Source organism: Podarcis liolepis (assembly GCF_965112155.1).
Source record: "Podarcis liolepis genome assembly, chromosome: 2".
In the NCBI taxonomy this organism is placed as follows: domain Eukaryota; kingdom Metazoa; phylum Chordata; class Lepidosauria; order Squamata; family Lacertidae; genus Podarcis; species Podarcis liolepis.
The window spans coordinates 79,773,083-79,786,603 of NC_139555.1; the positions used below are offsets into that span (position 1 = coordinate 79,773,083).

A 13,521-nucleotide genomic window follows, 5' to 3' on the forward strand; every position below is an offset into this window, starting at 1 on the left:
ATGTAGAAGTACTTGTTAAAACTCTGCAATATTTTGCTCTACTCACGTCCCATGTCTGCATTGGCACTGCACAATGCTTTGTTTTTTGTTTTCTGCAAACTTCTCTTTTATTTCTTAGTTTTCCTTCTGTAATTTTTTCCTTTCCTTATAATTTTAAATTATACAGTGGTACCTCGCAAGTCGAATGCCTCGCAAGACGAAAAACACGCAAGACGAAAGAGTTTTCTGTTTTTTGAGTCGTTCCGCAAGACGAATTTCCCTATGGGCTTGCTTTGCAAGACGAAACGTCTTGCGAGTTCTTGCGAGTTTGTTTCCTTTTTCTTAAAGCCGCTAAGCCGTTAATAGCCGCTAAGCCGCTAAGCCGTTAATAGCCACTAAGCCGCTAATAGCCGTGCTTCGCAAGACGAAGAAACCGCAAGACGAAGAGACTCGCAGAACGGATTAATTTTGTCTTGCGAGGCACCACTATATGAGGAAAAACTCTCCAGTACAATGAAAAGAACTGATTAAGAGCTGAAATTAAAATCTACATAAAATGCAGAAATAGTCAAAATGCATATTACACAATATAGGAGGGGATAAAACAAATGACCATATAACAGCAGAACAGAACATTGACTTTTTGGCCATATGGCCTTAGTAAGTTCCAAAAGCAAGGGAGAACTGGATCAGAACTTAGCTACTGCAGATTCCTGTCATGACTCCAGAGGCAGGGAGTCCCATAGGCAGGGCGTTGGGATGGAAAATGTCCTGTTTTGGGTTACAGCTGTTTGGGCATCATCCAGTAATGGAACCACAAGTGGGGTCCCCTCGCAGATCTCAATGGCCAGGTTGGCACAGATGGGTGAAAGTGCTTCTGCAAATATTTCACAGGTGTGGAACAAATTCAGAAGCAGACATGGTGTAGACAATCAAAGACGCTATATCCACTAAGTGCCAGAATCACATCAGAACGAAGTGATGTAACTAGCATGGTAATTCTGAAACACATTTTCCCTATTAGCCTGCAATGTCACTCAATTCGCTTCATTAGTGGAGAGCTGCAAAAGCCAAATAGTCAGATCAAGATATTTTCTTCAAATAAAACATGAATTCTCTCCCCAATGCTTTCATATATCTGGAGAAAAAGGCTTCCGCAGAGATATTATCGGCATTTGGCTTTTCATTAGCTATGCAAGGGCTGGGTTAAAATAAAAATTCCCTTTAAACCAGAGAGCCTGTAATTGGAGGCTACCAATTTTGCACCAAAGACTTTGGCACGATGCTGTGTTTCCTTCCTTTTAAAATGCCCGACGCTGTTTTTCTTGGGCTCAGGCATGCAAAACCCACAAGGATTCCCTTCTCTGACCCTTTGTTTACATATCTCACTTTTCCCAGTGATATTTTTATTAGTGTGCTTTTGGTAAACATGACCTTGACTGTCCTACAGAGTCTCTTTCCACTATACAGTCTATCAGATAATATTCAGTTTAGGGGAAAGCTTCAGTGTGAGAAGCACACCATAAAAATGTGCTGAAAAGTCAGCGCAAAATACAAAGGGTCACATTTGAAATATGAGCTAGGAATAGGATGCTAGATTTCTTGGGAACAGACTATGGATCGGACTGAAAAATCCTTATTCATGTAAAATTCTCATCGTCGCCAAAGGAAGTTTGTGCCTAAGTAACCAGAGCCGAGCTATAAATTATTATTTGTTGCATTTCTGGGGTAAATTATGAGGGAGGGGCATTCAGAATAAGTTGTTTTCTTCTGAAGGAGAATGTTTTCAGCTCAGCAAAAACAAAACTCTGCTTGTTTCAGGACCAGCTCATACTTCCACTTGATGACTGCAGCACCTATCAGGCAATGTGAAGCAGGCAATGCAGAAGTCCAGAAATAGAACTTCTCACTTCGCCTGAAACAGCAGTGCTTTTCAAAAGAGCCGGGTCCACAGATTCAGCTGCCAGTAATCAAAACGACAATATTCAAGGGATATGCTTGCCTTTATCAAGCAGCATAAGTCGACTTACTCACAGTCTTGGATTTAAGGCTGGTGACGTCATCACATTTCATATTTCCTGGCTTCAAAATACGAATCTCAGAAGCTTGCAATGCTTGCATTGACAAGCAAATGGTGAAACCCCACAAGTTCTTTGGTGAAGATTTCAATCTGCTTTGGAAAAGAGCTTCCATCTTGCCTCTCTGCCTCCTCCTCACCCACTCCAGACACCAGAGCAGGGTAGGATTTGGAAAAGGCCTGGCTCCCCTTCCTCCATTCCAATAGCGCTGCCACCACAGCAGCACCCCCATTCAGAGGTGCCAACTTGAAGGAAACCATTTTTTTGTGGTGGGCAGCGACAGATAAGGACAGTGATGTGGGACAGAGGATGGTGGGTGGGGAGAAAGAAGGGAGGGCAGAAAAGGAACTTGAAAGTAAATGGCGAAGCTCTGGACAGCAGAAAATTATGTCTGCTGCCAAGGTTGTTGTTACCCTATCAAAATGATCTTACCACATTTTTCACTGTAGTGAAGAGAGCGATCACACTTTTTTCTCCAAGGGATACATGAGATATTAGTAGTTTTTTTCCCATGTGGCCCAAATCATGCGCATTCAAACAACTGTCAGGACAGAGTGATTCTGAGGTCAAAACTAATGAACTTAAGCATAAAAAGAGAAAATAATTATCATGCTTACATCACAGTCTTTGAACGTTCTTTTTAATGGGCTAATGTTTTGTTGTTCCTGTGAGGAGAACAAGTTTGACGTTGGGCAAATGGAATTCTGTCCTTGGAACCAAACTAGACATTACATGAGATCCACAGTCAGGATCCACAGTCAGGATCTCTTGCATTTAAAACTAGGTCAAAGCTGCAAGGGGGTGGGGGAATTGAATCAGGATGGTGATGTGGTGGAGGTGGAGATAAGGGAAGATTAGCCTCCATGCTGTCTTTCTGAATCAAAATGCTCTCCTGACATTATTTTATAATGGCCTCCAAGTGGGGAACCCAAAGGTGCTGTCCATTGTTAGTGTGTGTGTGTGTATTCATGTTTATGTATATATGGGGGGACGACGACAATTTTTGTGATCTTGGGGGTGGGGAAACACAGAAAACACCTTGGTGAACTGGATACTTCCCTGGATCAGGAAGTATTTAATGTTTAATATTTTACTTTGTTTTATATATGCTGTAAGTCACCCAGAGTGGCTAGGGAAACCCAGCCAGATGGGTGGGGTATAAATAATAAAATTATTATTATTATTATTATTATTATTACTACTACTACTACTACTACTACTACTACTACTACTACTACTACAGGAACATAGTGCTTTCTCCCATGGGGAGAAAAGTGTTGAGGAAGGGTTTCTGGCCTTCCCAAGCACCATGGAGCTGATCTAATTCTCCTGTGGCTGATACTAAGTTTTGAGATTGGGGAGATCCTGATCACAGATCTTTTGCAACATGGCTAGTTGCGTTCCTGCATCCCCATCTTTGATGCTAGTCACAGCCCCACTTCTACAGCTTCACAGCCCCACAATGCTACAACTAAGCAAAAACTCAACTAGGCCATTTTAAGTAGTAGATAGGTAGCCGTGTTGGTCTGCCATAGTCAAAATAAAAAAATTCCTTCCAGTAGCACCTTAAAGACCAACTAAGTTAGTTCTTGGTATGAGCTTTCGTGTGCATGCACACTTCTTCAGATACCTGAAGAAGTGTGCATGCACACGAAAGCTCATACCAAGAACTAACTTAGTTGGTCTTTAAGGTGCTACTGGAAGGAATTTTTTTATTTAGGCCATTTTAAGAAAAAGGTATTGTAATAAAGTCATTACTTACTGCTCCATTCATCATGCCCACTGTGGCTAAACATTTCCTTTTACAGACTGGTTCCATAATCCTTTGTTATGCTTGATTTTGTGACTGTATATTTAGCAGTATACATAATGTTTCCAAGCTTAGAGCAACTTTTAATTATAAATCGTATCTCTCCAAATGAATGTTGCCACTTCAAATACAAAGAAACGGCTATTTGTAATTCAAGAGGATTTTATCAAACTGCAATTTCCTTAACAAGCACGCTAATGTTTCATTTGAGCAGCCTGGGCATATTTATCTTATGAGACAGAAAAATCATTTGCAGAATGCTTTAACTGCTAAATAAATATTTTACTGGCAACTTCTGAAGCATCATAAATGCAAGTCAATATAAACAAAGCAATGTGGAAACAAGCTCTACTCGTGAGACTAAAGTGACGGCTGGCGAAGTCATTGTGGAAGAGGACTCTGTTTTGCATCAGGCAACATATTAGCTTTTGGAAAATCTGATTTCTTCCCACTATAGTAAGCAAATAATTGTAGCTTGTTTGCAAATTCTGCCAATGAAAAGCACATCAAGCTTCCAGGCTTCGTGATACAGCTGGAGAGGACATAACAGCACGCCAATTATTTAAATTCGCTTTATTGCCATTATTTTTAAATTGCGTTCGCTGTTTATAAAAGGTGATGGATTCGGAGATCCCTGTGGAGAAGGGTTGCCTCCTTGGCCCTGGAACAAGAATGCTATTGCTGTGGTAGCATAAGTATATTCCATTATCTCCTGCAATTCCCGTAGGGTGACTCATTTTTATAAATGCACCCACATGTAGTGAAATCCAGCCACATGAAATCCAGTCTCTTCCCTCACAACAAACCTTGCATTTGGCTGTGTCTTTCTTTCACCACATGATGGCCCGTTTATAAGCACAAGGAACCACAGTAGCATTTATCTCGTCTCTCCCTTGAAACGGGCAGCTTCAATGTACACACCTTGGAGTTAAAGAAGTCCTGGAAGCTGTTTATGAGCAAGTTTAGAAGGCTTGGAAAAAGAACCAAACACTTCCTTGGAGGGTGGGCCTATGAATTGGTCACTCTATGTGGGGCTGCCCTTGAGACTGACCCAGAAACTCCAGCGGCTGCAGAATGCCACGGCGAGACTCCTTACGGGGTCCTTGCCCTGGGATCACATTCACCCAGTGCTATACCAGCTGCACTGGCTCCCGGTGGAGTACAGGATCAGGTTCAAGGTGCTGGTTTTAACCTTTAAAGCCCTATACGGCCTAGGACCCTTGTACCTACGGGACTGCCTCTCCTGGTATGTCCCACAGAGGATCTTATGGTCTTCAGACAAAAACATCTTGGAAGTCCTGGGCCACAGGGAGATTAGGCTGGCCTCAACCAAGCCAGGGCTTTTTTTGGCTGTGGCTCTGATCTGGTAGAACGCTCTGTCACAAGAGACTAGGGCCCTGCGGGACTCAACAGAGCTGTTCCACCAGGCCTTTGGCCAAGGCACAGTCTGACCCCCTCCTTTGGTAATCCTCATAGAACTCTAGCCCAATGGTTGTCATTAATTTGATTCTGAATTGATTTTAGAATGAATTGATTTTAGAATGTATTTCAATCAATTAATTGTGATTTTATGTAAACTGTGTTACTTTTACTGTTGTTGGCCGCTCTGAGCCTGGCTTCGGCTGGGGCGGGCAGGATATAAATAATAATAATAATAATAATAATAATAATAATAATAATAATAATAATAATAATTATTATTATTATTATTATTATTATTATTATTATTATTATTAATTTCACAACAGCTAAATGGAAAGTCCATGTACAGAGGCAGTATAACGGGGAAGACCACCAGACCAGCACCTTCACAACCTGCCTGTGGAGACTGGCCCATTAGCACAAAGGGGGCACGGCCCTCATCCAGCCCTCCCCTCCCCCGCCTGCCTTCTTACTTGCAACCAGTCAAGGGGATGGTGCTGCCTGTCAGCTTCCTCCTCCTCAGTCTCCATGTCACTCTTAAGAACTCAGCAAGGAGGGAGGGGGGCAAATCAGTTGGCTCTGGTTTCTGTTTAGGCCCCCTGCCTTCTGCTCTCTCTGGCTCAGTGGGCACCAGTCACAACTGCAACCTGCTGGCTGGTTGACTGAATGAAAACAGATTACCGGAGAAGGCAGATCTTGGCCTGATCCTGCAAGACAATTGGTAATGTTCTTACCCTGTGCAAGTGTGTTGATGATCCCCAGGAGCCTTTGGAAGACAGAATTGATGGAATTGAAATGTGAATGGTACAGCGCTGTCTTTGTGGCCCACTATTATATTTGGTAAGACGTGCATTTATTTATAAATATACATGAAGACAGGAGTGCCTGGTGTGCTCTGGTTCATGGGGTCATGAAGAGTCGGACACGACTAAATGACTAAACAACAACAACAACATTATATTGATCAGTGAATGGGTCAAATTTGCTTCACATGCACATCAGTTTGCTCTATCTATCATCTACCTATATCTATCTATCTATCTATCTATCTATCTATCTATCTATCTATCTATCTATCTATCATCTCTATCATCTATTTGGAGCAGCCACGCATGGGTAGCAAAAGAACTAGGTGCATTGTAAAGACAGAGATGTCTTTGTTGGATTGTGACTTCCTGGCACTTCTTTGATTGTGTCATTCACATCTTTGCATAGCAAGGAGTAAGTCTTGTTATGTTGGCTCACTCCCTGTTTTTTCCCATGATGGGAAGATCCAGGGGTGCAGCCTGGTTTGGTTTCCTTCAGAAGGAGACCACCGGAATTTGATTAGCATTTAGTAAGACTTGCATTTATTTATAAAGATACACAGGTGGTGACACAGCTCAAACACACAAACTCGCCAAACATGCCAAAGTCCAGGGCTCCCACACCAGCCTTTTGGACACAGTTGGCACCCTAAGATGCTTAGAGGGGGTAAACTCAGCTTCCTGTCTTTTGCCACTTCACTTGAACTGCAGCCTATTGTTCTTTTGCGCTACCCCTTTGGCTAGAGGAGGAACCTGGATGAGACTCTTCTAACCATCACCTAGCTTTCCTACTTTCCCTGGAGACAATCACTGGATATCATCACTCTTGTGCCAATTCCAGAGAGGTTGGCCACATTTAAGAAAGGATGTGGAACTTCCACAGTTGTCCATTCTTCCTATTTAAATTTGGATTTTATGTCTTGTGCACCTTGCCCATTTTTAATAAAGACCAAGCTTTTCCTACAGAGCAGGCTGCAAGTAGAACTGAAGAGGGGAGAGAAAGAGATAAATGAGAAGAACATCAGCAAACCTTCTCCTCACTTTCAAAGAGAATGAGATGCTCTTTCCAGTATTGGATTTCTGGCTGCACAACTGCAGAACAAAATGAAACACCTGTATAAGGTGTACACAAGGAACCGCACTTAACTGCTATGCCATCTGCAGCCCACCTGTTAATGGGTATTGATTTAGAACCTGGAGAGGGAGCTGGGAATTCTGAAGAGTGGCCAAGCACCAACCAGAGAAGTGGAAGGGTTCGATCTCGGTTCTTCCTTACTCAATCCCACCATTCTGAGGGCGTTCCTCAGACAAAGTTTCCAGCAACTGAGGAACCAAAACAATAAACTGAGAAGTGGAATTGAAGCAGCGAAACAAAAGAGCACAAGCCACCAGGATGCCAGACAGGGAGCAGAGGTGATATTATTGCATTTTATTATTTCTTTAATTTAATTCAGCAGACAACTTACACAAAAATAGTCCGAAGGGGAGTCACACAAATTTAAAAGATGCAAAAGGCACTAAAATGCAAAACTAAAATGCAACAATTTTAACAAACAATAAAATACATAATGTCATAAAGACCTAAAAGCCACCACAGTGTAAGGAGAGAGTCGCAGCCCATATGATGCTATGGCAACAGCACTATATGTCATAGTAATGGATAACACATTTATCTACCATCTGAAGCAGTATTTGCAATATTGTGAGCTGTGGCTCATATGTACAAGTGGAGACCATTTTTCCTCATGTGTGGGATGTAATTCAATTGAATATGAGTCACTTAATGCATACCACACAGGCCCCTGTGATTTCATTTTTCTCTTTCTTTATGTAATATATTTAAAGAGAAAATCATGCTTATTTTATGGAGTGAGCAGCTTTCCCCACCCCCACACCATGTTTGAAGCATGATTGAAAACATCAGAAGAATGTTGCATTGTTCAGGAAGATGAACATGCGTTTAGTTCATTTATAATATATTTTTCACAGATGGGACTGGGACTGTGTTATTACTATGATCAAAAATGTGTGTGTGGGGAGAGAAATCAAATTCTAATTAATAATTTTGTTAGGGATTCTCGCTAACTACAATTTATTTATTTTAATTGGCAGTTGCCCTTAATAGAATGCACACGCAGACACTCACGACAAATTCCTTTCTATAAAAGATAACTGGGATTTGTGGGAAGCTGTGGTAGGGCATAGAAAAGTTGGTGCATATATTGCAGATGACTTTTTTCTGGGGTAGCAGGGATTTGAGGGATTAAGCTGAAAAACCCACAGATCTAACTATCATAAGAAGATACTGGCCACAAAATGACTTCAAACATTTCTAGGTTCAGTTTAAAATGTTTCTAATGAGTCTGTAAGCTTTGAGTTCAGACTGTCTGAATCTCCCAAGGATAGACAATGCTTTTCAGCTACTTTAGAAGAAATTAGGATGACACACAACTGGATAAACAAGGGCCCACTTCAGTAGTTATGTATCAGTCCATTCAAGAGAATTTGTGCAAAACTTCACCTTGTCCTTTGTATCTACTAATCTACTTACAAGTGCTGCCTGCTTTAAAGCTTCCCATAGTTGAGATACCAGAAAGAGTGTGTTTTGATGATAAACTAATAGGTTGCAAAAGCTTTAAAGGTGCGTTGCTTTCTGTGGTCAGGCAAATATGAGTGATGAGTGGAGAATGTGGATAGGAAGTGAGTTGCTCCACTCCCATTATTTTTGGTTGCCCTTTTCTGAACTTTTCCCAGCTCTACCATATCCTTCTTGAGATGAGGAACCAGAATTGCACACAACATTCCAAGCACCATAGATAAGAGAATTAGATACTGGGAATTATATTTCCCACCCCTTTCCTAATGATCCCTAATGATCTTATTTGCTTGAATGTGCAGCTCTAAGATGTGTGTCACATTTTGTTCTGATGGACATAGGAACAAGTTGTGAAACTTATCACATGCCCCTAAATCAACAAGTGCCTAAATTTGAGACCCCCTCTGAGAGTGAAGCTCTGACCCCGACCCCCTCCTCTGACCCTGAAAGCATGTGTGTGTGTGGGGGGGGAGGAATTGCTGCAGAACTTGTCCCCCATCACATCCTCTGCCTATCATTTTGTATAACATCCTTTTCCCCTAATAAGGCCAAATATCAGGGGGATGTTTTTCATTCAAAAAATGGTGCATGTGGAAAGAGTAAATTCCTCAGTGGCACAATCCTGGTCCAGACTGGGCCCTCCTTCAGCTGCTGTTTGCCAACGTTTAAAGAGATGAGAGATCTAGGCATCGAGTTGGGTCCTCAAATGCTCTTCCCCAAGGGAAGGAGACACAGAATGAAGTAGCATTTGTGTGTGTTTCATGCTGGTTTTGACAAAAAGGTTTGTGGTTGTCAAAAATAAACCATGGGTTTCATCTTGAACAGCAAACCTCATGACATTCTATCACACTTTTACCACAACTGGTATACCAGCTGAAAATGTCTTGTGTGCCTTTGAAGCTAGTTAACATACAGAAACCTTTAGATAATATCCTCCCTAGCTTACTTTGCATTTGTAGATTCCCCGTTTTAATACCACATTTGCAAACCCCTTTATTACACAAACGAGACCACGCTCACCATGGTTTCACCATGGTCTGTCACAACCTATTTTCATAACACAACCCATTTTATTGTATGCTGAGCAGTGAGAGTCCAAGCCACAAGTGGGACTCATTCAGCTTCAAGGTTTCACCTCCTCCTCCCTCCTGAAACTTTAGCCCTGAAAAAATATATATGAAGAAATATAGACTTGTCAAAATTAATAATTAACATCACATTTATTTTCCCCATGCATACACAGTCTCTTTTATTCACCTACACACTGTGTTGAAACAAAGTTATTTGTATAACAGCCAAGTGGGTATGGTTTTTAACCTTTTCTTGTGGCAAAAGTGCAACTGGGAGGTTGGGTCAGCTGTTCTGGGCTGCCCTCCTCTGCTTCCTGTGTGCCTTTATATACAAAAAAGTTACCTGATATTTGTTTAAGTTGCGATTTCAGATGAAGGCAGAGGCTGACCCTCTTTCTGCCTGGATGTCTGATTTTGAAATGCTTTAGTATGGAGCGGGAAAAATTGCTACTGATCTTTCAGACTGAATGTTTCATGAACATCAAATGCTTTATTTTGTGTTTCTTACTTCCCTAAATGCTAGGAAGTTCCAGGACAGCCCCTTTTTCTTCGAGGAAAGAATACTAGACTGATGATGGGTTTGTGGTGGGAACAGGTGGTGGTAGCAATCAGTGAGAGGGATGTTTTAGTGATGGAGTCTCTGCTGTGGAATTTTCTCCTGAGGAAAAGTTGCCTGATACTATCATTACTGTGCTTTAAGCACCAGGAAAAGTCTGCTGTGTTCACTCATGCTAAGACTGAGCTGAAATGCACCCACCAATTTCGTTTTCCCATTCACAGATGGTGAAAATGGTTAACAATTTGGGGGGTGGGGTGGAGATGAAATTTGACCAGATCTATTGACAGCAATTCTCTCATGGCGGCTACCCCCCCCCCGACCACTGCCTCACATAACAATTCTGAAGGAACTTCTAGACAAAAACAAAATGGCTGGCGGCCACTGAGAGGAGCTGCATAATTGCTGGCAGGAAGATAGCTGCAATGGCAAAACAAGAAGTGGCGGGAAAAGGTGAGTTGAAGGCAGTATTTTTAAGATACCTTCCCTCCCCAAGCCTGACCCCAGCATTTGATAAATACCTTAAATATAAGACGATGTGAATGCTACTGCAATTGTTTGATGAGTTTTTAGGCAGCTGCTTTTATATATATTTATTTTTGTGTTGTCTTAATTTTTGTAAGCTGCTTGAGTGTTATTTTAAGTGGAAAGTGAGGTATAAATAAGTAAGTCAGAAAATAGTAAACACACAGAATGTCATTTCGTCAAATTTAATTCTGCATGTGGGGAGTTATTAGTGGGTCACAGGACTGGATTTAGGTTTGACGAGGCCCTAAACTACTGAAGGTAATGGGGCCCTTTATATGTCCAGCTGTCCTTTGTCAGCAACAAATTGTCACTGTTTTTTGTTTGTTTGTTGAATATATGCTATATGGTAATTTATGTACCTAATAGGTATCTAAAGCCATTTGCACATAACAAACAGGAGCCTACACAGCACAAAACACTGTTGCTGTATGTAGGTTTTATTTTTTTATGTTTTATCTTATATTTTGGAAATGTACATTCAGTTTTTTCCCCCCTTAAATGTTTTGGGGGCCCCAAGAGAGTGGGGCCCTAAGCTATAGCTTGTTTAGCTTATTCGTAAATCTGGCACTTTTGGGTCATGTCAATATTATCCTAACAAAGAGCAGTAGTGGGGAGAAGGGGCTATCCAAGGAATGAATAGAACCAAATAGTACTTTCTGTGAGCTACTCATAATGATTTGAGGGAGGGATCCTTCAAAAATTTACCAAAATAAAAAAGGAGACCCAATAAGCACTGCAAATACTGGGTATAAGCATGGTAAGCTAGACCTGATAAACCAAGACCACTTGTACCAGCAACATAGTTCATGAGAAGTAAATGGATGGGACACAGTCAGAATCACAAAGGTATAATATACCCTCTTCATCTAGTTCTAGAGTTCAACTTCCTATCTGGAGTATGAAAGAACTTGACCCTGTGGAAAAAGCAAGAATAGGCCTCTGCAAGAGTTTGTAGTATGCCACTGCAGGCGTCAAATAAAAATTTGTTCTCCCAGGTGGTGAGCAACATTACACACTGAATTTTGGTCACACAATTTAAAGGGAAACATGTGGTTTCAGCATTTTGCTGAAGAAGCATCCATTGAAACATTTATGCATACGAGCCTTGTTCTTCCAGGGCCTGAATGAAAACATATTAATTCAAATAAACCTCTTTCATCCATTTCAGACGATGGGTTGGCACTTATAAGTAACCGTTATTTGCTGAAGAATGATTTGCTTTTTGAAATGATACAAATCACAACCATCTTTCCACAGTTTCTCCATACTCCAATTTAAAGAATGTTTCATGGGGCTATTAAAACATCAAGATGATCACTATTTATGGAAACAAATCTTTCCTTTAAATATCATTTCTGACATGCTTGATAAATAAATATCCCTCCAGCTACAGAAATGGTTCAGTGGCAATACAAATGTCTATATGTCAGTGGAAATGAGTTGCATTTTATTTCAAGGAGTCCAAAGGAAATCTGTTTTGCTGCATTTTAGTAGTATTTGTAAATATGGCAATCATTTCCATTTATGAGCTGACTTTGATTGGGAATGGAATTCAACCTACTCCCCACTATGTGTAATGCACAGTGATTAGAATGAACTAACTCAGATTAACTAATTCCCTGGATTAATTATAAATGTATGAATTACACCTGCAAGTAGTTCTTATAATTTCCTGGTGAACATCATGTGAACTAAACTCCTTTTGCGGTGGAACTTGATTTTTAAAAATTCCATTCCATTTTAATTTAACAATTTACATATATACAAAGAAGTTTAATTGAACTTAACTCTGTGTTTGATTGTGGCCACTGCATTTACTATTTTTACCCATCTGAAAATTGATGCTGCTGTTTAAGCTTAAAGATCATACTTGTTGTGAAAAATAAATAAAGCTATTGTTCGCATTACAGTGTATGTTTTGTTTTGATGTCTTCTTTCTTCTTAAATATATTTTATACTTCAGCAGAGCAGATTGTAAAATTCTGAAAGCTAAAAAAAAACATGCTGAGGACCAGGTGAATGAATTGTGAATTGAATTGGAATGCAATTAGTTCCTTCTCGGATGGGAAGAACTTGAATAGGAACTAATTCCTTTCTGGAACAGGTGAACTAGAATGGGAAACAATTCCTTTTTGGTGTGGGTGAACCGAAACTGGAGTTTCTTTTAGAACTGAATTTTCCAAGTACTGGTAATGCAGTCATACAGATAGTGAGCCTATAGGAGGAACATATGGTACAGCAAGTGGTCAAGGAACTCAGTCACTTGACTTCCAGAAAATATGGTTAAGTGTTGAATATGGTCAAAGACAAAGCAGAACAATAAATATAAATATATAAGATATAAAAAGGGTCAAATCCTGTTGTAAAAACTGTATTTGGTCAGGGAGAGGTTCCAGTTAAGGCTGGTAGCTTTAGGTCTCATCAGCCTGGCAAGAAGATGCCAATTCTGTAAGTGCCCCATTCAGAAGTGCCAACTTCTCAAGATGATTGAGAGGGCCTGATGTGACGTCCTGATGTTGCAAATGCAATGTCACAAGGAGCTGGGGGCAAAGCCAAATGCCCTCTGAACATTGAGAGGGCATGCCTCCCTCAACAAAAGCACCGGGGGGATGGGACAAAGTGCCATAGCCCCCAGGATCATGCATCTATGGTCCCATTCTGAGGCAAAATACTATG

The 13,521-nt window shown here is 40.8% G+C and overlaps 1 long non-coding RNA gene across 1 annotated transcript; it reads left to right on the top strand.

Moving 5' to 3' along the window:
* Positions 1 to 10,651: 10,651 nt before the first annotated feature.
* LOC310700234 lies at positions 10,652 to 12,663 on the top strand. The gene is made up of 3 exons (XR_014522515.1): positions 10,652 to 10,770; positions 11,716 to 11,796; positions 12,014 to 12,663. It is a non-coding gene; the product is annotated as an uncharacterized lncRNA (long non-coding RNA).
* The last annotated feature ends 858 nt before the right edge of the window (positions 12,664 to 13,521 follow it).